This window comes from Triturus cristatus, chromosome 7, assembly GCF_964204655.1.
Source record: "Triturus cristatus chromosome 7, aTriCri1.1, whole genome shotgun sequence".
NCBI lineage: Eukaryota > Metazoa > Chordata > Amphibia > Caudata > Salamandridae > Triturus > Triturus cristatus.
Genome location: NC_140590.1, coordinates 692,019,792 through 692,040,030, shown reverse-complemented (window position 1 = coordinate 692,040,030; position 20,239 = coordinate 692,019,792). Strand labels below are relative to the sequence as shown.

The 20,239-nt window shown below is 43.1% G+C and overlaps 1 protein-coding gene across 2 annotated transcripts in view; it reads left to right on the top strand.

The window, feature by feature from the left end:
* Positions 1-20,239, top strand: part of SLC39A11 (solute carrier family 39 member 11) — a 2,092,456-nt gene that overhangs the window by 209,749 nt on the left and 1,862,468 nt on the right. The gene's annotated exons all lie outside the window — the stretch shown is intronic.

Genomic DNA, 20,239 nt, shown 5'->3' with positions numbered 1-20,239 from the left:
CTACCTCTCAAACCTGCACATTCCATTTCCCACAGGTGCACTAAGCACAGACATTCCTCACAGATGCACAGTCCTCGCTCCACACACCACGTGTCCACACACCTTCCTCGTAAGGAAAATGCAAAAGGAACTTGAAACACAGTGAAAAAGCACCAGAATACTATAATTTACTCCAAAATAAAATCATGCAGCCTGGTAGGCATACCCCTGCTGGGTTTCACGTAGTTCCGCACCATCAGATTCCAAAACACCTTCAACATTTCTTGCGACCAAAAAATCTGAACCAGACTTCCCTGGTCTCCCAATTAGGAGAAATCACACCAGCAATAGCTTCCACTTCTTTCAGTGCAACATCAAAGAAAATGTGTTGGTTCCTACCACCATAGAATGGGCAATCAAGCACACCTTTGGAGACTGACAATTTCCACGACAAGACAAGTAAATAATTCCCTTTCTTTTCATGTATATATTCACTTATCAATAACTGGGCACTAGGGTTAAAGACATTTGAGGCATATGGGAGCTATCTGTTTTGTGACAGCTACATTGCATCGGTTGCTCTTGGATGATTTTTAAAAAAGGGCGAGTACATTTAGTGTTACGTGACTGTTTTTAGATAAATACATTGAGCACAACAAAATTGCTCCTAGATAAACATTGAGTATATCCTACTACTCAGAGGTACGTTAATTCGATCAATATACCCTGGATTAGGAAACAATTGCTGTTCACACCAGGTCTGCACATGATGCACTTATAAGTGCAGTTTTGGTACTCTTAGGGGATTGTTCCCAAAACATAAAAAAACATTTTAATTTTCTGTCCTGAAGAAGTTGGAAGAAAATAACATTTTACTGTTCACTGAACCGCCGCGTCGACAGCTGTGTAAAATTATCTGTATATTTTTAGTTGTTGATATGAATGTCTATTGGGTGACATTATAGTCATGCGTAATATATGATGATGGTCTCCTATAAAGGATTTTCATTTAAGATGTACTTCGATAGTCACATGTTTTGTTTTTTTTTATGTTTGATTTAATGTATTGCGGATTTATCATGAACTAAAAGAAAACAACTTTTAAATAAATTAAATAAGAATGCATTCATATAGGCTTTGTGGTTTATGACCTTTATTGAAGGACTTTTCAATACATCTATTTGTAGATTATGTACATTTGATTTTTACAAGATTTTTAAAAACTTTTAACCCTAGTTCCCACTTAGTGATAAGTATATATATATACCCGAAAAGAAAGTGCATTATTTACTTGTCATGTTCTACGCTACCCTGTCCCTTTTTAGGTCGAGCCTGTAACAGCACGCATGCGCTGTTCTGGCGAAGACTCATGTAGGGGCTTTCAGAAATCGCTTCTGATGCTGGCACACGCTGCGTGTGTGCTTTTACTTTTGCCCCAGGCTATTGGCCTTTGCGTATGTCTTTTTAACAAGACAGCACGCAATTGGTCAAAGGCGGGCGCATTGCTCCACCCATGGCCTATTAGTGGCGGTTACCCGCACAGGCCACATCTGTTTTCAATTATCGTGCCCAGACACGGGCGCGATAATTGAAAACAGATCGCTCGCGCACCACTCGCGGGCTTCTTTCCCTGAAATAGTTCACCTGCTGGGTCTGCACTGGACGGTGCGTTAATCGCCTTAACAGCCACTTGCAATGGTGTGATCTTGTTCAAAACGTCTTGCCGCCTCCACCCATTCTCTCCCCCGGCATTTAGTTTCTTATTTCTAAACTTGTTTAATGCTCCTGTTGTGTGTACGTAAGAGCTGCCGTTGCTTTCTCTTGTCCCGGGGGCATTTAATTTTGCTTTCGAGGGGCGAAGCATCACCCTTTACACTCTATCCGTGTTCTGTGCATGCCTTGTTTTTGTTGAACTGTTGACATTGTTTAACTTTTACCCCGTTGTGGCTTGTGCGCTTCTGTGCGGTTCTACTGAAGAGGGCACACGCTTTGAATCTGTTTCCGTACCCTTAAAGGCACAGAAAGAAAGAGCATCTCCAAACAATAACCTACACGTCTTTATATTGTGTCTTAGAGCGGTAAAAAGTAGAGCGTAGCTTCTAACTGAACAAACCCATTTGGCGTGCCTAGCAGCGACGTACATTATGTGAAAGGCATGTCAAGCAGCCCTCTGAATCCATCCTCTGACTACCCCCGCCGGTGTTGCTTTATGGTTGCCATCTCCTTCCGTTTTGTTTTTCGGGCATGTTAGATCGATGTCAAGTGTGAGCGCACCCAGTGCCGTCCAAGAGCGTCTGATTGTGACCAAGGGACTTGACTCTGAGCAGTGCTGATATTGGGAAAAAAAATAATACACTTGGAATCCGTTAATTGGCTGTTAAGGTGTGGCAGACAAAAGAGAAGATGTTGTCTCACGGCTAGACTCATGTAAAACGAGCATTTGCAATGCGATAGGTCTCGCATTTATGCGAGTTTGAGCTATTGACATTGCAAATAACAATGCCTTTTATTTTTGTTTTTGTTTTAAAAACATAAATAAAAGGCATTGTCATTTACAATGCCATTAGCCTAAACTCTGGTTACTGCGAGACCTATTGCATTGCAAATGCTTGTTTTGCTTGATAAGGGTGACTCGCTTGTGTTTTAAAGACAATTTCCACACGTTTTTTCTTTCCACTCTCACAGCATTTCTAAAACAACCCTGTAACACATACTGGACTAGACCATTGCAACAACCCCTTTCCCAGTTCAACACACAATTTGACTCTAACTACGACACCAATATGAAAAGTCCACTGATATCCCCATTCTTTCATTTATATAATCTGCGATCCTACACTTTTGTATGTACGAACTACTTCCTTTACATCTCTGAAGTTGACTGATGATTTAACTCAAACTGTCTTCTTCAACCACCTAGGAACTATAGCCCAGCTTGCAGCTTCACGATAACTGTAATAGAGGAAACACCCGTGACCCATTGAGAGATGTCCTATGGGACAGGATCGTAACTTGGAGGGCTTTCTTCCATTCGACTCTGCCCTTGACTGCAGGCTGAATCGAATCCTTAATGGCTCTATTAAGTATTTCACTCTCCATTAGCTTCTGGGTGGTACACCATAATTCTCTTGTGCCTAACACTAAATTCAGACAGGTATGCAACAAAACGTCACTTGCAAATTGTGGACTATTTTCAGAAACTATCTCTTCTGGAATACCCTCGCAACAGAAAACATCTATAAATTCAATAATAGCTTCGGAATTACACTTTGCTCCAATATTCACTTCATTCCACTTGGAAAAGTAATCAGTTAGAATAATGTGACAGGTCTGTGAACAATTGCAAATAGACCAATCATATCTATACCCAACTTCAGCCAGGGTCTATCAAGAAGCCTAATAGGTTTGACTTCTCCAACATCAGCTTGGCAGATTTGTCATTATGGGCCGAGCACAGCACTCCTGGACCTACTTATCCAGGATAGAATGTTTAGCCGGCCAGCAGTAGTACACACAGGCACACCTCTTAGTTGCCAACATTGCCACATTTTCTTCACATAACACCCCAGACAATTTCTTGAGCAGGCCCATAGGTGGGGCAATCCTATCCTGCCTCACTAACATGTCATTTTGAAGCCACAGCTCCTCACAGACTTTCCAGAAGGCTCCTGACTCACTGCAGTAATTCCGTTCATCAGGTCACTCATGCGTAATATGCTCTGCCACATCACACATGACTGCGCCTTGTTTCAATATTTCCTTTAGTTCTTCCTCTGCTGTGGGAGGAGAGTTACCTTGGTCTCCACACCCTCAAACATCTCTCACTGTAAAGGCCACTTCACCCTCTTTAGAACCGTCACTATTTATGCAGTCATCCGCCAAAGGCAATGTAGACGTGCAGTCAGCACTAGCATTCATTTTGAATGAGCCGCGCCATTAAAGTGCAGCCAGCACCCATGGACAACATATTAACCAAAGGCTTGTGTTCAGATTGTGAAACAAATATGGTACCCTACAGAAAGGTTCTGTAATACTCGACTGCTCATACAAAAGCAAAGTATCTTTATCTCAATAACGGCGTAATTTGTCACTGCCGGTCTCATTGTCCTAAAACAATATGCCACAATGAACCCACTCACGCTTTGCCTTAATCCTGTTGCATCAGAACAGTACCAACACCACAACTGCTCCTCCACAGCTGCTCCTATGAGCCCCCACAATTGCAGACCTTGCAAACATGCAATCTACTTTTTGGAACTCCCAAAAAAGGTCAGTACCAATTCCCTCCCCCACTCAAATTGGACATGTTAAAAAAAAAACATATTTATTAAAGGTTTCATTTGGTAATTTAGCCATAAAGAATTCTGGTTTAGAATTTACTTAATCCTAAAAACTGCACCAATTATACTTTAGATTTAAACGTTGTAGTATCCATAATGGCCTTGGGTTTAATGCTATTGTTGCTAATGCGGTGCCCTAAATATTCATCCGCTCCTTTGCTGAATTTACAGTTCGAATTTTTTTATCTAAAACCTCAGCAAACAGCTGCCCTGGATCTTCTTTACCCTGTCTGGTAGGTTGAACCTACCAGATAGCGCAAAGTGTCTAGTTGCAAAAGCTGTATTGTGGTCTTACCAAGAACTTACAGAGGCCTAGAGACCCACCCATTGTTTATTGTTACTCTCATTTGCAAGCTTCCTATTAGATGGTTGGCTTTTCTTGTCCCAGCTTGTTCATCTTTTGTTTGGCCCTCCCCTGGAGCATAGCTTCTTTATCATCACTGACTGGCTGGCTTCTATGCTTCAACTGCTCACTTTTATGGAGTTCCATTTTTCTTTTTGTTTAAGCACTCCATGAGAGTGGATGTATTTTCCAGCTCTCACCCTGGTATGCTTCTCCCATGTGCCAAATATCATCCTGCACTTCATGTTGTTGTCTCTGTTGTGTGGTAAACTCTCTTGTGCACTTTTCCTCCACCAAACTCCCTTCCATCCCTGCGCTCCATATTTTTTCTTGTTTGTGTTCTTCTCACCAATTACTGTTGCTTTCATTCGTGTACTGCTTTTACCCGCCCGTCCATCTGTGGGCCTATGCGCCCACCGTCTGTTTTTGTAAAAACGTTTAATTTCTCAGGGGAGTGAGGACCAGGCAGAAAATTGCTGCTATCTTTTCTGCCTTCTGTGCTGCTACTTTTAATGGGTGGCAATGTGTGCAAAATGAAAATGGATTGGGATGCGGCCCAAGTGATTACCAGTGGCTGAGATTAATTCAAGCATTCCATCCATCACGGTTTTGAATACTTATTGTGTTGCCCTTGGTGGGATGGGTAGGACAAGACGTGGGTCCCATGCACACTGTGTCATTGGAACCAAGCTGTACCTGGCTTTTGAGTCCATAACTAGGGCAATTCCAGTCCGTAGTTGCTTGTGTTCCGGTTCCTAGAGGACCTGGCTTGGCAGTTCGGGCTGGACTGTTCCTATTGGAACAAGATCAAAACCGATTTCCATATAGCTGGGTCCAAATTGAGGTGGCATGATGTTCAAAAAAAGGATGGATTATGATATTATAATGTGGCCCTAGTGGCTTAGATTAACCCCTTTGCTGCCAGCCTCCCCTCCCCCGTGCCATGCCTTTTTGTTGGCTATTTGGGGTAGTTCGCGCTTGAACCCCCCATAACTTTTATGTCCACATAAGGTATCCATAACAAATTTGCGTCCTTTTCTTTCAACATCCTGAGGATTCTAAAGGTACTCAGTGTTGTTTGTAGAGTCCCCTACATTTTGTAAAAGTGCTGCAGAAGACATTGTCTGTTTTTTTCCCTACAAATGGTATCCATGAACAATTTGGGGTGCTAAAATAACCAACTTCCCAGCGTTCATGAACAGGCAGCTTTCTGTCAAAAAAACAACATTTTCTACACAGTTTCAGCATTTTTACAGGGACATAGCCTGTTTTTTAAATTTTTGTGCTGTCAACCGCCTTCCACTTAGTGGTAGAAATGGGTGTGAAACCAATGATTGATCCCGGAAAGCTATACATTTATGGAAAGAAGACTAAATGCTGAATTCAGCAGGTGGACATTTGTGGAGAAGCTTCAAGGCTTTACTATAGAAACTAACAGTTGAAATAAGAGAATATTGAAATTGTGTTGAAAAAAACAGCCATTTGTGCCTACATTTTCTCACCGGTAACTTTTTGTACCTATGCTATTTTAAAGCAATATACCGTTACGTAGGCGGGACCTTTCTGGTTGCGAGGATATGTCTGGCTTGTAGGTTCATAAAGAACCCGAGGTACTCGGAGCCAATAACTGAGCCACACCTTGCAATGGTTTTTCATTGTGTACCGGTATACAGCAATTCATTTGGTAAAATAAGAGAGTGAAAAACGGGTATAGAGGAAACCTATGTATTTCTGAAATGGGAACAAGATAGACTTTAGAAGCAGTGGTTATTTGCACACCTCTGCATATGTGGGTAGCCATAGTAGCAGGAGTATTAGGGGGCATTTTTCAATATGCCTTCTTTTTTACACACACTCTCACTTTTGGATAGCAGAAATGCATGGAAAGACAACTGGTAATAAACCTTTTTCTTCTATCCTGTGTTCCCCTAAGTACCTCACTTGTGTGGGTATGCTTAGTGCCCGCGACAGGAAACCGGTCAAAGTGCAATATGAACAAATCACATTTTTCCTCTGAAAACTGACACTTTTTTACAATGTGCCTAAATGTGGATTTTGGGCCCTAACTCAGCCAGCAGCTAGGGAAACCAAGTTAACCAGAATCCCTTGCAAGCCTCAAACTTTGTGGGAAAAAAAAACCCCAAAACAACTTTTCCCTCACATTTCTGTGATGGAAAGTTTTGGAATCTGCGGGGAGCCACAAACTTCCACCTGCCCAGCATTCCCCAAGTCTCCTGATTAAAAAGGGTGCCTCGCATGTGTGGGTAGGCCTAGTGCCCGAGACTGGAAACTTCCCAAAACGCAACATGGACACATCATATTTTTCCACTGAAACCTGACCCTTTTTTTGCATTGTGCCTAGCTGTGGACTTTGGGCTCTAGCTCAGGTGGCACCTAGGGAAACCTAGCAAATCTGTACCTTTTTGAAAACTAGACACCGAGGGGAATCCAGATCCCTTGCAAACCTCAATCTTTGTATTAAAAAAAACACATTTTCCACACATTTCTGGAATCTGTGGCGAGCCACAAACTTCCACCCACCCAGCATTCCCCCAGGGCTCCTGATAAAAATGGTACCTCACTTGTGTTGGTGGGGCTAGTGCTTCCAACAGGAAATGGCCCAAAACTTATTGTGCAGACTTGAAATTTATCAATTACAAAAAGACCTGCATTTTTTGTCCTGGCCTTGGCGGCCATGCAGGGAAGCCTACCAAACCCAGATGTTTCTGAAAACTAGACACCCAGGAGAGTCCAAGGATGTGTGGCTTGCATGGATCTCCAAAGGCGTCCCTACCCAGAATTCACTGCAACCCTCAAATTTTGCTAAAAAAGTCAACCTAAAAACGTATAAGAACAAAAATATAGAGCTTAGAACTCGCTGTGCTATCCCCTCAATCAATAAGTTTTTTACTTTTCCCAGTCCCAGGGCCTTGACCCTCACACACAAGTTTTACTCGGGAGAAATGTGATTATTTCAGCAAAGTTTGCGGTTTGCAGTGGATTCTTGGTAGGAAATTGTTGGAAGATTCACGCAAACCACACATCCTTGGTCTCGTTTTCAGAAATGTCTGGGTTTGGTAGGTTTCCTTACATGGCTGCCGTTCCTGGGACAAAAAACTCAGGTAACCCCCTTGCAAAACCAGATTGTTTTGTGATTGATCATTTTTGATGCCTCCACAATAGGTTTTGGGCCCTTCCCGGTGGGGAACACTTGGCTCACCCGCACAAGTGAGGTACTATTTTTATCGGGAGACCTGGAGGAACGCTGGGCGGTAGGGCGTTTGTTGCTTCTTTCTGATTCTGGAAGAATATGGCACAGTAATGCAAGGACAATGTGCCATTTAGAGGTATGCAGGGCATTTTGGGTAAGAAAACTTGTTGGGATCCACGAGAGGGACACCATCCTGTACTCCCCTCGATTTTTACTTTATGAAAATATCAAGAATTAGTAGATTTTCCCTAGAGACAATGTACACCTTGAGACAGAAAGCCAGAAAATGCAAATATTACTTCACAACCAACTATTCCTCAAGTACACACACATACTGGTTGGATTTGGCACGAGGGTGAGTGAAGGTTCAGAGCATAACATGTTATTAACAAGAGATTTCACAAAAAGGAAATGCACTGTTCATGGTTAAAAGATTAAAAACCTGAACCAATGACTCACAGCTTGTGAGCTGTAAAGCCACAACATGGCACCAACCTCTTTACAGGCCATTCACACACCTCTCATTTGAGACCCATACAGGATCATTCACACTGCCAGCCGCGGGCCCAGCACATTACAACACTCACATCAACAGGCAGCGCCATTCAAGGGCCCATCACATTCATAGGCCCACTTGCCTGACACAGCAACCACACCGGCTGACTGAGTGTGTGGATTGGCTTTTGGCTAGCTGTATGTGTAGTGACCAGCAACAAGTCACTACTCAGACACTGCCAGCGCTAGTCCACGCACACCGCCAGCCAAGCGCTAGTCCACGCACACCGCCAGCCAAGCGCCGGTCCATGCATACCACCAGCCAAGCACTAGTCCACACACACCGCCAATCAAGCGCCAGTCCATGCACACCACCAGCCAAACGCCAGTCCATGCACTCGCAATCACATATTCGATGCAAAAAAGAAAAAACAAACCAATTGGCAATAGATACAAAACTAGAACTACAAACACAACAGCTTTAACTAAATACATCACACTTATGCAAACCATGATATCTGAACAAAACAACAAAAAAATGATTCGGACCAGTCCGTTTACGCTCATGGTTGCAACCAAAATCTCCGTTGCGTGTGGTACAATTTAAAACATGTGGGCGCACACCACCCAGGATTAGAAGGACAATAGGGGCAGTACATACTACTCTCCCTCCACACACCTCTTCGGGCACAGACTCCTTTCTTAGAAGGGAAAGTTTTTTTGGGGGGGCTGTGGGAGGCAGTTGATCATCAAAGTGGTGATCTTTTAATCCTGCTTTGTTCGCCCTAAATTGGCAGGGTATGCCCAGACATGGGTCCCTTGCTCACTTTGCCACTGGATTCAAGATAGCCTGGCTGATGAGGGTTATGAACCCAAAACCGGTCCCAGGATGCTTGTTTCCGGTACAGGGAAGACATGGCTTGGCAGTTCGGGCTGGACTGTTCCCATGAGGCACAGGGTCAGACTGATTTGCATTTGGCCATGTCTGAACTGGGGTGGCGGAGTGAGCTAAAAAATGATGATGAATTAAACCCAGAACAGTTGACTGGGGGTGAGTGCTTGCAATGTTCAACACTCCGTCCATCATCCCCTTTGGTTTTGATCTTTTAATCCAGCCACATTCTCCACCACTGCTTCTCTAGAAATTCCTGCCTTTTCCATTAAATCAAGGCTGCCTATCAGAGACCGCTGAAACTGAACAAACGTCATATTTGACTCTAGAGAGCAATCCTTAAATACAGCAAAGGCATTGTAGCTTGCTAAATGCAATAAATGGATAGCCAACTTCTTCTACCAAACATACGCTTTACGAACAGCATTATAAGGTTCCAACTTCTGATCTACTCGATCTACAATTCCTATATGCTTATTGCGATCTAATAGGCACACAGGTTTGTGCACTTTAGCAACCTGACTCTAAACAGTGACAGGTGAAGTACTTTCATCATGGATGGTAGTCCGCATATAGACATCTTTCATGTCAGAACATTTTACAGCTAGTAGCTCATCACTATGCAAGGCACTGCACTGTCCCTTCTTAAGTTTTTTACAAACTATCTCTTTTTGGTAACCTTTACCGTTAGAGTGGATTGTGCCACAAGCAACAGTGTCCACTTTTAACCATTCCCTGAACAATGGCACACCAGTGTAAAACTTATCTACTTATAAAGGGTGACTTTTGTTAAAAAGTCCTCTATCAAGTTCCCACACAATTTTCTCTGTAACTCCGAAAGTGGATGGACACCCGGGGGTGGGGGGTGGTGAATGCTGGGATCACTACCAATGTAGACCCTGAAATTATAGACATATCCAGTAATACTCTCAGACAGCATATACATCTTAATTCCATAACATGCCCTCTTGCTAGGAATGTACTGCCTAAAAACCAATCGCCCTTGAATAGGACCAAATACTCATCCACAGCTATTTCTTTCTCTGGCACATAGATCTCTGGAAATTGATCTACAAAGTGATCTAGTACAGGCCGGTCGGTCACAATCGGGGTGATCTCTGGGCAACACTAAAGCATTATCAATAAAGTGCAACATCTGAAAAAGAAGCAAATACTGATTACGACTCACGGTTGCAGAAAATATAGTTGTTGCCGTCAATGGATTAGTAGACCAATTGGAAGACAGTGACAGCTTCCTTATCAGGCCCATCAAAAACGTTAAACCCAAGAACTTCTTCACATCATCCAGATTAGTGGGAGTCCACCGGGATAGCTCTAGAGTGGGGCTTAAGTCTGGCATGGTTGTCCCTCAAATACTCAGCATACAATTAGTCTGCTCAACAATCTCAGCCAAAAATCCATTGTCCATAAACAACTGAAGGAAATTTAAAGGCAACTTATTTTCACAATTTACTCTACGCCCTTCAAAACCACTAAAAACAGGCAACACCAGCTCCACCATGTTTGGGTCAACCCAGAGTCCAGCACTTCCAATGGGAAGCCTTGCAGCCCTGGACTGCAATCCAGATGCCTCTTGCCGCACTATGGGCACATCAGTGTCCTCCTCTAAAACAGGCACTTCATCCGCACTGAGAGTAGCTTCGTCCGCACTGAGAGTAGCTTCATCATCAGATGATTTCTCTCAGACAGAAAATTCACTGCCAGAATCCTAGCCTTCCTCCTCTGCCTCAGATGCATAATCCGTCTCATAATCCTGGCCAGAAGAAGACTCGAAAAGCATCCCAACAACCTTCTGTACGGTCATCCTGCCGCTAGCCATAATCCTTAGTTATTCAAGTAACTTGACATAAGAGTTAACCGTACCCAACACTGTGTAAAATAAAGTATTAAACAAAGTGTGTATTTATAAAACAAAAAGGAAAACTAAAGGCATATAGCAGCTGCAAGGTAAAGGCAATCAATACAAAGCACAATAAGACCTCTAGACTGTAATCAATACCACTCACTTGCCAGAGGCCGCTATACTCACCAGCACCAGACACAGCAAGCACCGATATCCCACTAAAAAAGAAAGAAAAAGAAAATTACATACAAGGCAACACAATACACATTGTGCACAAATACAAGGAAAAAGTCACACACATTTAAACAGAAGCTAATTAGGCTGCTACTATTACATTTCCAAAAAACACATTCATGCAGGTCATTGATACTCATTTGTAGTAAACAATATAAAAAAAAGTTTCCTTACCAAACACTTGCAACTACACAAACTGCAGCTCTACCAGTGTCAAAACCGCAAGCACAAGTTACACCAAAATAAAACAAAAGCTTTGCACTAAAAGAAAAAGGAGAAAAAAAACGTTAAGATCACAAATAATGACAAATCACGGAGACCATCCATCAGCCGAAATACTGTTGTAATCTAGTTGGAATGTTATTTCTAGAATATAGAGATGTCATATAGAATGTTAGTGGGGGAAGGTTCAGACTGGAGCTGGGGATCGTGATGAACGGAGTCTGTTGATGCCTTCTTATTCATATTCCTGATTAAACATCAGATCAACTTTATTCTGCGTGTTACGAGCTTATTTTTAACACTGGCGACGAGCGACTATCTTACTTGATTGGGGACAAGTGAGTCTAGGCATCAATTCCCCTGAGGACTTATAAAAACCTACGATTAACATCGGCCTTCAAGACACTCCGACTTCGAGGGAGATGTATTTGGACTATTTCCAGACCTTCAGACTATTTCAGATCTTCAGACTTTGGTGAGTGCTGTTCTCACTCGAATGTGGTTTTTTTTAAAGAAAAACGAGAAGAAAAAGAGCGACTGCGTACTTACATTTGCCGTTGCAAGTTTTGCCATTTTTAAAAACTGTGTGGCATTCTTCGCTCGGGACGATTCACTCGCGACGATTCACTCACGAGCGCCGAGACTCATCGTTCATCACGCAGTTCATCTACGGTTTCTGTCATCACGCAAAGGACACGCATTACGTTTCTACGCTTACGTGTCGGCCATTTTTTTTTGGTTTTTTTTGTGTTTTTATTCATTACGGAAGTGGAAGTGGAATGAAACACGGAGGCTGAACCAGAAGCGTTATAAACGACCGGAAAGTCGTCGATTTACGGCATCTCTTCTTCAAGTGGCATAGCAGGAATGAAACAAGGAGGCTGAACCAGAAGCGTTCTAAACGACCGGAAAGTCGTCGATTTACGGCATCTCTTCTTCAAGTGGCATACAACAAACAATTTGACTGTGAGTTTGTTTATTAAGATGGATTAATGAAATCTTTTGGACAGCGGTGACTACTTTTCTTGTGTTAGTTTATTATTTTATATATAAGTTTCATTCAAGACTTTTGGACAGCGGTGACTACTTTTCTTGTGTTAGTTTATTATTTTACATATAAGTTTCATTCAAGACTTGTTTTCAGGTTGTTTACATTATTTAATTGCTTAATCTAAATTCAGTTAATAATGGCTACTCCAACCAGCATGTCCCAACCACCGGCATTTCTATCAGAGAAAGGAGATCCTATTTTACCCTGGAAGAGATGGAGGAATTTATTTGATTCATATATTGTTGCAATAGGAGGAGAAAAGTTTTCAGCAGTTAGAAAACAAGCCATTTTACTGCATAATTTAGGAGTTGAGGGGCGTAACATTTATGATAGTATTGATCTCATTCCAGTAGGATCAGCGGAGGGTGAAGCTAGTGATGTATATGAAATGTCCATGGGAATGCTGGAAGGGTACTTTGGTCCACGTATAAACGTGGTACTTGAGAGACACAAATTCTTTACCAGGACTCAAGGCAGTAATGAACGTGTCAAGAGCTATGTAGCCTCTCTCAAAACCTTGGCCAGAACTTGCGAGTTTGGTGACCTTTCTGATTCTTTAGTTAGGGACCAGCTTGTGAGGTGCACGAATAGCACACGTGTACAAGAGAAGCTATTGTCAAAAAATCCAACTTTGGTGGAGGCTGTTTCAATAGTTGAAGGAATGGAGAATACTACCTCTTGGGTGAAAGAGATGAATGTGAGGGGTGAGGGGAAGAAAGTGAATACGAGTGATGTTCATGCCTTAACGGAGGAAGAAAGTTCGTTAGATTCTGAAAATGTGGCTAAGGTTAAATTGTCTGAGAAGTATAAGACTTCTCACAGGGATACAAAGACTGCTGGTGGGGTCCTGAAGAATTTTCCTTCAAAACAAGACAGTGAAGATCGTTCAAGTTCTCACGTCACTAAGAGTGATGGGGAAAAGGGTAATAGAGAGATACCCAAGATAAAGTGTTATATATGTGGAAGCACGAATCACTTTTCCAACTATCCTCATTGTTATGCAAAGGACTCCATTTGCATGAAATGTGGGGTCAAGGGTCACTATGCTCGTGTATGCAAGTCTACCAGAGTAGGGGAGAAGAAAACTGAGGTGGTGCGTACTATAATCTTAAATGTTGATGAGGAGAGTGGTGGAGTGGATGCTGGAAAACTATCCATGCCGGAATGCAAGATCCTGGTGGATAGCTATGAGTTCTTAGTACTTGCTGATTCGGGATCACCTTTCACAATGATTGGAAACAAACAATGGGATGAAGTGGTAGGCTTGGACAATGTCACGCTTTTCCCCCCAGATATTAATCCAGTCAGCTATGGAGGTACTAAAATCAATGTTTTAGGATATATTGAGGCTTGTATCAGATTCAAGGAACGTGATACGGTAGGGAAGGTGTATGTGGCTGAACGGGGCGATAACTTGTTGGGATGGAGACATCAAAGGGATTTGGGGATTATGCTTAATCCCAATGCTCAAGATCCCAAAGACCAAGTCATGTTGGTTGATGATAAGGATAAGTGTGGGTTTGGGAGTGAGCTAAGTAATGAATGTATTAAGAGGTTTCCTGAGGTCTTTACCGATAAGCTGGGCTGTCTCAAAGGGTTTGAACATCAGATCATTCTTAAGGACAGAGCCATACCTTGTGTTCATAAAGTGAGGAGGGTACCCAACATGATGATGGGACCCCTCAAGACTGAACTTGATAGGTTGTTGAGTCTGGGTGTTATTGAGGAGATTGAAGCCTCAGAGTGGTTGGCGCCCGTTGTTTTAGCCTCGAAGGATGGTGGTGCTGGGGTCAGGATGTGTGTTGACCTGAGAAGCCTGAATGAGTGGATCTGGGTGGACAGGCAACCTTTGCCAAATATTTCTGAGTCGTTGAGTATGCTTAAGGGGGCGTGCATTTTTAGTGTGTTGGACCTGTCCTCTGCATACCACCAGATTCCTATGCATAAAGACTCGAGGCACCTCACCTCGTTTGTGACACCACTTGGAGCCTATCGGTTTTTAAGAATGCCATTTGGGCTGGCGTCAGCCGCAGCGTGCTTTCAAAGAATTATGAAGAAAGTGCTTGGTGAGGTGAAGAATATATTGTTCTTTCAAGACGATATATTGATTTATGGTAAGGATGTTGAAGGACATAATAGAACTTTGACGGAGGTTTTGGAGAGACTTAAGGAAAAGGGGTTGACTGTGAAGAAAGAAAAGTGTCGTATTGGTGTTCACACTGTCACGTATCTTGGTCATTTGATATCGGGGGAAGGAATCCAGCCCAAGCTTGAACTTGCACGGAGTGTGGTTGAAGCTCCTGTGCCAAAAGATAAGGAGCAGGTGAGATCGTTTCTGGGGCTTGCTGAGTTCTACTCCAAATTTGTCAGAGGGTTTGCGAGTGTAACTGAACCTATCAGAGTTTTGCTTAAAAAAGGGTCAGTCTTTGCGTGGTCGGAGAAGTGTCAGGAAGCTTTTGAGGTTGTCAAAGGGGAGATTGGAAGGATGCCCACTCTTGGTCATTTTGATGTTAATAACAAAACGATCTTGACCACAGATGCCAGTCTTAAGGGGTTGGGAGCTGTTTTATCCCAAGTGGTTAATGGTGAGCAGAGGACGGTGGCTTTTGCCTCGAGAGCACTTAGGGATGCAGAGGTTAATTATTCGTGCATAGAGAGGGAAGCTTTAAGTGTGTTCTGGGCTGTTCAGCATTTCAAGTTTTATTTGTGGGGGATACCATTTTTGGTGAGGACGGACCATCGCCCACTGGTGCAGATCTTTTCTTGCAGACATAGCGAACATATTACTCCTAGGATAAAACGATGGAGTGAGGGGTTGCAGGAGTACAATTTTGTTGTACAATATATACCAGGTTCCAGCAATAAGACGGCAGATTGTCTTTCTAGATTGCCTGTCAACACAGTGAGTGGAGGTTGTGAAAGTGATGTTGTATGTTGGGTGGTTGAGCCATCCTTGTCTTTGGAATCTTGGATTGAGGGGGTCAACAAGGATAAAACCTTGGAGTCACTTAAGGTCTGGGTGACTCAGGGTTGGCCTGACTGCAAAACCTTGGATTCAAGTATGAGAGCTTACTGGCTGGTTAGGGATGACTTGTCTTTCACTGGGGGTAATCTCATGAGAGGTGAGAGGGTGATTCCTCCAGTTGAGTTCAGGGAGAGGATTGTTAACACGGGCCATGAAGGCCATTTGGGGCGGAGTCTTACGAAGGCTAGAGTGAGAGAACGGTACTGGTGGCCAGGGATGGATCGCATGGTTGAGGAGGTGGTAAGAGAGTGTGTTTCCTGTGCCATTAGTGATAAGTCACATGTCGTTAGTAAGGCTCCATTGTCTCCTGTTTTGGTTCCGGATGTGGTCTGGTCAAAGTTAGGTTTGGATATTGTGGGCCCTTTTGAGTTGCTGCCATCTTATGAACGTTTTGTTATTTTGCTGGTAGATTATACTTCTAAGTGGGTGGTTACCAAGTGTGTGAGTTCTGTGACCACGAAGGTGGTTATTGACTTTTTGAAAGATGTTTTCTCATTGGAGGGCTTTCCAAAGTTTCTTGTCACGGACAATGGTGTGCAATTTGTGTCCCATGAGATGGTTGATTTTCTCAGGGATCATGGTATTGTACATCAAAAGACAGCATTGTATGCTCCACAGGCTAATGGGTTGTCTGAGAGGATGAACAGGATGGTAAAAGATTGTGCTCAACGGGCATTGTCTTTGAGGGTTTCGTTCAGTGGGGTTTTGAGGGACATGTGGTGGGCGCATCGTACTACACCCAATGCGGTTACTCAGATTTCGCCGTTTGAAGTCTTGAGGGGCAGAAAGGCTACATCGAAACTTAATCCTTTTTGGTTGCCTGTGTCCTCTGGGCCTGTGGTGAGCAGAGAGGACTGTCATAGTAAAGTCTTAGAGTATCAGCATAAGTACAAGGCTGATTATGATCTGAGAATGAGGGTTAAGTGCAGGAAGTGGAATGTAGGGGACAGGGTGTTAGTGAAGAATCCTAGACATTGTTTGAAAGGAGAGTCCTCTTTCCTTGGTCCCTTTACTATTGTGACAATCAGGAAAAATGTAGTGAGAGTAGATTCTGGTGCTATGTGGAGCATGTCCAGGTTGGTGAAGTATCATGGCAATTCTCGCAGTGATGATGTAGAAGGGGGTGTTTGTGAAAATGGTGCGGAATCTTGTAGTGGGATTCCTGAGAGTGGGGGTGCTATGCCATTTGGTGTGCGTCATTCAAGAGAGAAGCACATGCCAAGGAGATTCAGTGATTATGAGTTACAGTTATTGTGACTCTGAGTTGTATCTCCTTGGAGGGTAGGCCCTGATTATGCTAATTTGGCAGATGTGAGTGTCATTTTATTGTACTTTTATTTTTGTTACCTATTTTCTGTATTTCGTTTTGGGGAATGTTCTTTGTATACTATGTTTATTATTTTCTCTAAGTAGGGGGGATGTGTTGTAATCTAGTTGGAATGTTATTTCTAGAATATAGAGATGTCATATAGAATGTTAGTGGGGGAAGGTTCAGACTGGAGCTGGGGATCGTGATGAACGGAGTCTGTTGATGCCTTCTTATTCATATTCCTGATTAAACATCAGATCAACTTTATTCTGCGTGTTACGAGCTTATTTTTAACAAATACATTTTACACAAAAACTTTCCATGGTGGTCTAGTGGCTTCTGCTGCCCTTCGGGGCATATGGTCTTAAAAATACAAGGCCTATCTGCCCCCAATGGGGGCAGAAACAGCCAGAATATTCACCCCCTAAAGGGGAGCGACCCTTGCCCAAGGGACCACTTCCTAAACATTGTACACCATAAACAAAACAATTCCAGGTAGTCTAGCATCTTCTGCTCCCTTGGAGCATATGGGCCTAAATGTATATGGCTGATCTGCTCCCAAGGGGGTCAGAAATGCCCAAAACATTCACCCCCAAAAGGGGGGTGACCCTTGCTGAAGGGGCCACTCCGCAAAACATTTTTAACTACATACCAAAAAATCCCTGGTGGTCTAGTGGCTTCTGCCTGGGCAAATGGGCCTAAAAATATAAGGGAGATCTGTCCCAAGAGGGGCAGAAACGGCCACAATATTCATCCCCAAAAGGGGAGTGACCCTTGCCCAAGGGACCACTCAGAAAAAAAAATAAACATTTTGTACCGAGAGAAGGACTTAACTAAAATGTGTCCTCTCTCTGGACGCTCTGGAAGCAGATTGCTTCCAGTGCGTCCCCAGCAGGCTATGATGACTTCAACATCATCAGATTGCCGAGGGAGGGATTGGGGGTGGCAGAGGAAATGCTTCCGCTGCCATCCCCAGTGGGGGATTGTAGGGGGTGGCCTATGGTGGAGCGCCAGCGCTTCCCCCACGGGCCAGTGCCAGGACGTAATGGTTACGTCCTCGGGACAGCATTACCGCTGCCGAGGACGTTTTGTATACTTATTGCATCATTTTGTTGACATGCATAATGATGCCTGCGCGCTGCTTCGGCCACATCATTGTGCCCTTTTTTCCTTTCACTTTTGGTCACACTGCACAGCCATTTTGCCGTTATGCTCGACACCCTTGCCAGAAAAGCATTGGCAAAGCCAATAGATTCAAAAAAGTACGACTTATTGGCTTTGCCAAAGCTTGTTTCATGAGTGAAAGAAGCCTGTTCCAGCTATTCCTGAACCCTGTATGCCTTATCTTATATAATGCAGATTTAAAAAGCGTGTAGCTACCCGAAGGCTTCCCAGCCTTAGCTATGAGAACTAAGTGCTGAGAGGGTTATAAACCTGAAGAAGCCCAAGAGTGAAACCTATCTGAGGATTTTTCACATTAAAAAGAACAGATCTTCAGTTAAGTGGGTTGCCATCTTGCCATATTCTTTCTCAGAACTTGCTTACTATGTACATCATAAATAATAATGTGCAGCTGCCTCTCTATTTTTCTCTCCATGTGCAAGCCTGTTACTTCTGCTGTTGCTTAGCAACATACATTGTTAAAGCAATAGGGCATAGTGATGTCACAGTTTTTCTCCCACTCGCAGCTGTTTATGACTAAGGCACTGATGTTCTCAGGAGCTAGATTTAAATTAAAGCTCATTGTGACATCAAGCTGAAGATATCATTGCGATGACGATATCGTCCTGATGGCATCCAGTTTACGGTATTGTCTTCACAGGAGGGAAATATAACAAATATAATTTGAAAGAAGTGAACAGCGTTTTATTTCCATGTACTACTGTATAGGTGATAAAACACATCACGTTCATCAGTTTATCAGGCCATCGTAATCACTTAATGTTGGTGAAGTGATGATAGCAGACCATAAATGATGTGGAATATAGTATATTTATTTAAGATAAGTAATAACAGGTGAGAGCCAGGGAAGCGACGTCCTTCTCCAACCAGCTCAGTAACATCAATGTTCCACATGGAACTTATCATTACAACACTCCATATTCTATGCACGTGCATTTAACCCCTTCCATGCTGCGCAAATTCCGCCGCTGTGCTGACGGAATCTTGCGCGGGCGTGGTCATGACGGAACGGTTCCGTCATGAGCACAGCTCAACCGTGGCTCATGACGGAACCGTTCCGTCATGAGCACCGAAGGGGTTAAGGGAATAAGAACACAACACATCCCCCCCCCATACATAAAAGAAAAACAGGGAAAGGTAAAATAAAAGAGGAAGGATGGTAAGGAAAAAACATCAATGTTCCACATGGAACTTATCATTACAACACTCCATATTCTATGCACGTGCATTTAAGGGAATAAGAACACAACAGTTGGCAAGAGAGCCTACTTCTTCTGATGTACCAAAAATTGACTACATATACTTAGTATAAATAACTGTTCATCAGGGACTGAGCTTCCGTAATGCTTTAGACAGGTCTTAGTAAAATATTACATTATACAGCAGAGGTCCTGGCGATGTATTAACGTCATCGGATCCCTTTGCAGCTCGCCGCAGCTCCTCCGCGGTGTCACATTTCATGGTCATGAAGACCCAAGGTTCGAGATGTGCTTTGCTCAAATTCACAAAGCTTTTACCCAAGCACCTACTTTGACTAGGTCCTGGTCCCATTCTGCAGTGACTCAGAACACATCCTCTCTGTAGTTCACATGGACGCAGTTTATTTAAGACACAAACATTTCACATGCCTCACACAGGAAGTGTAATGTTAAAATAATACCCATATGATGATCTGCATATAGACAATGACACACTAATCAAGCTGTCAGTTGATGACCTTTGGCTGTGTGGCACTAATCATTTTTCCTGATAACCTTTTCCATGGGCAGCCTTAACTTGATAAAGAACTGCTTGCATATCGTTTCGAGGGAGGTTCTATTTTATGTATTAATGATGATTAAAATGTCTTTTAACACATGGACGTACTGCAGTTAAAACGAGTTTCATATGATGTGTAGAAATGTGTTTATTAGAGTATTTTATTTATGCTACATTTCCAATATAAACCGTCGTTTTAGACATCTGTCACCCTTTCCTTCTAAACACCCTCCCCTACCCCTCAACACACCCCCTCATGCGCTCTCTCTCTCTCTCTCTCTCTCTCTCTCTCTCTGCCTCTCGCTCTCTCTCTCCCCTCTCTCTCTCTCCCTTT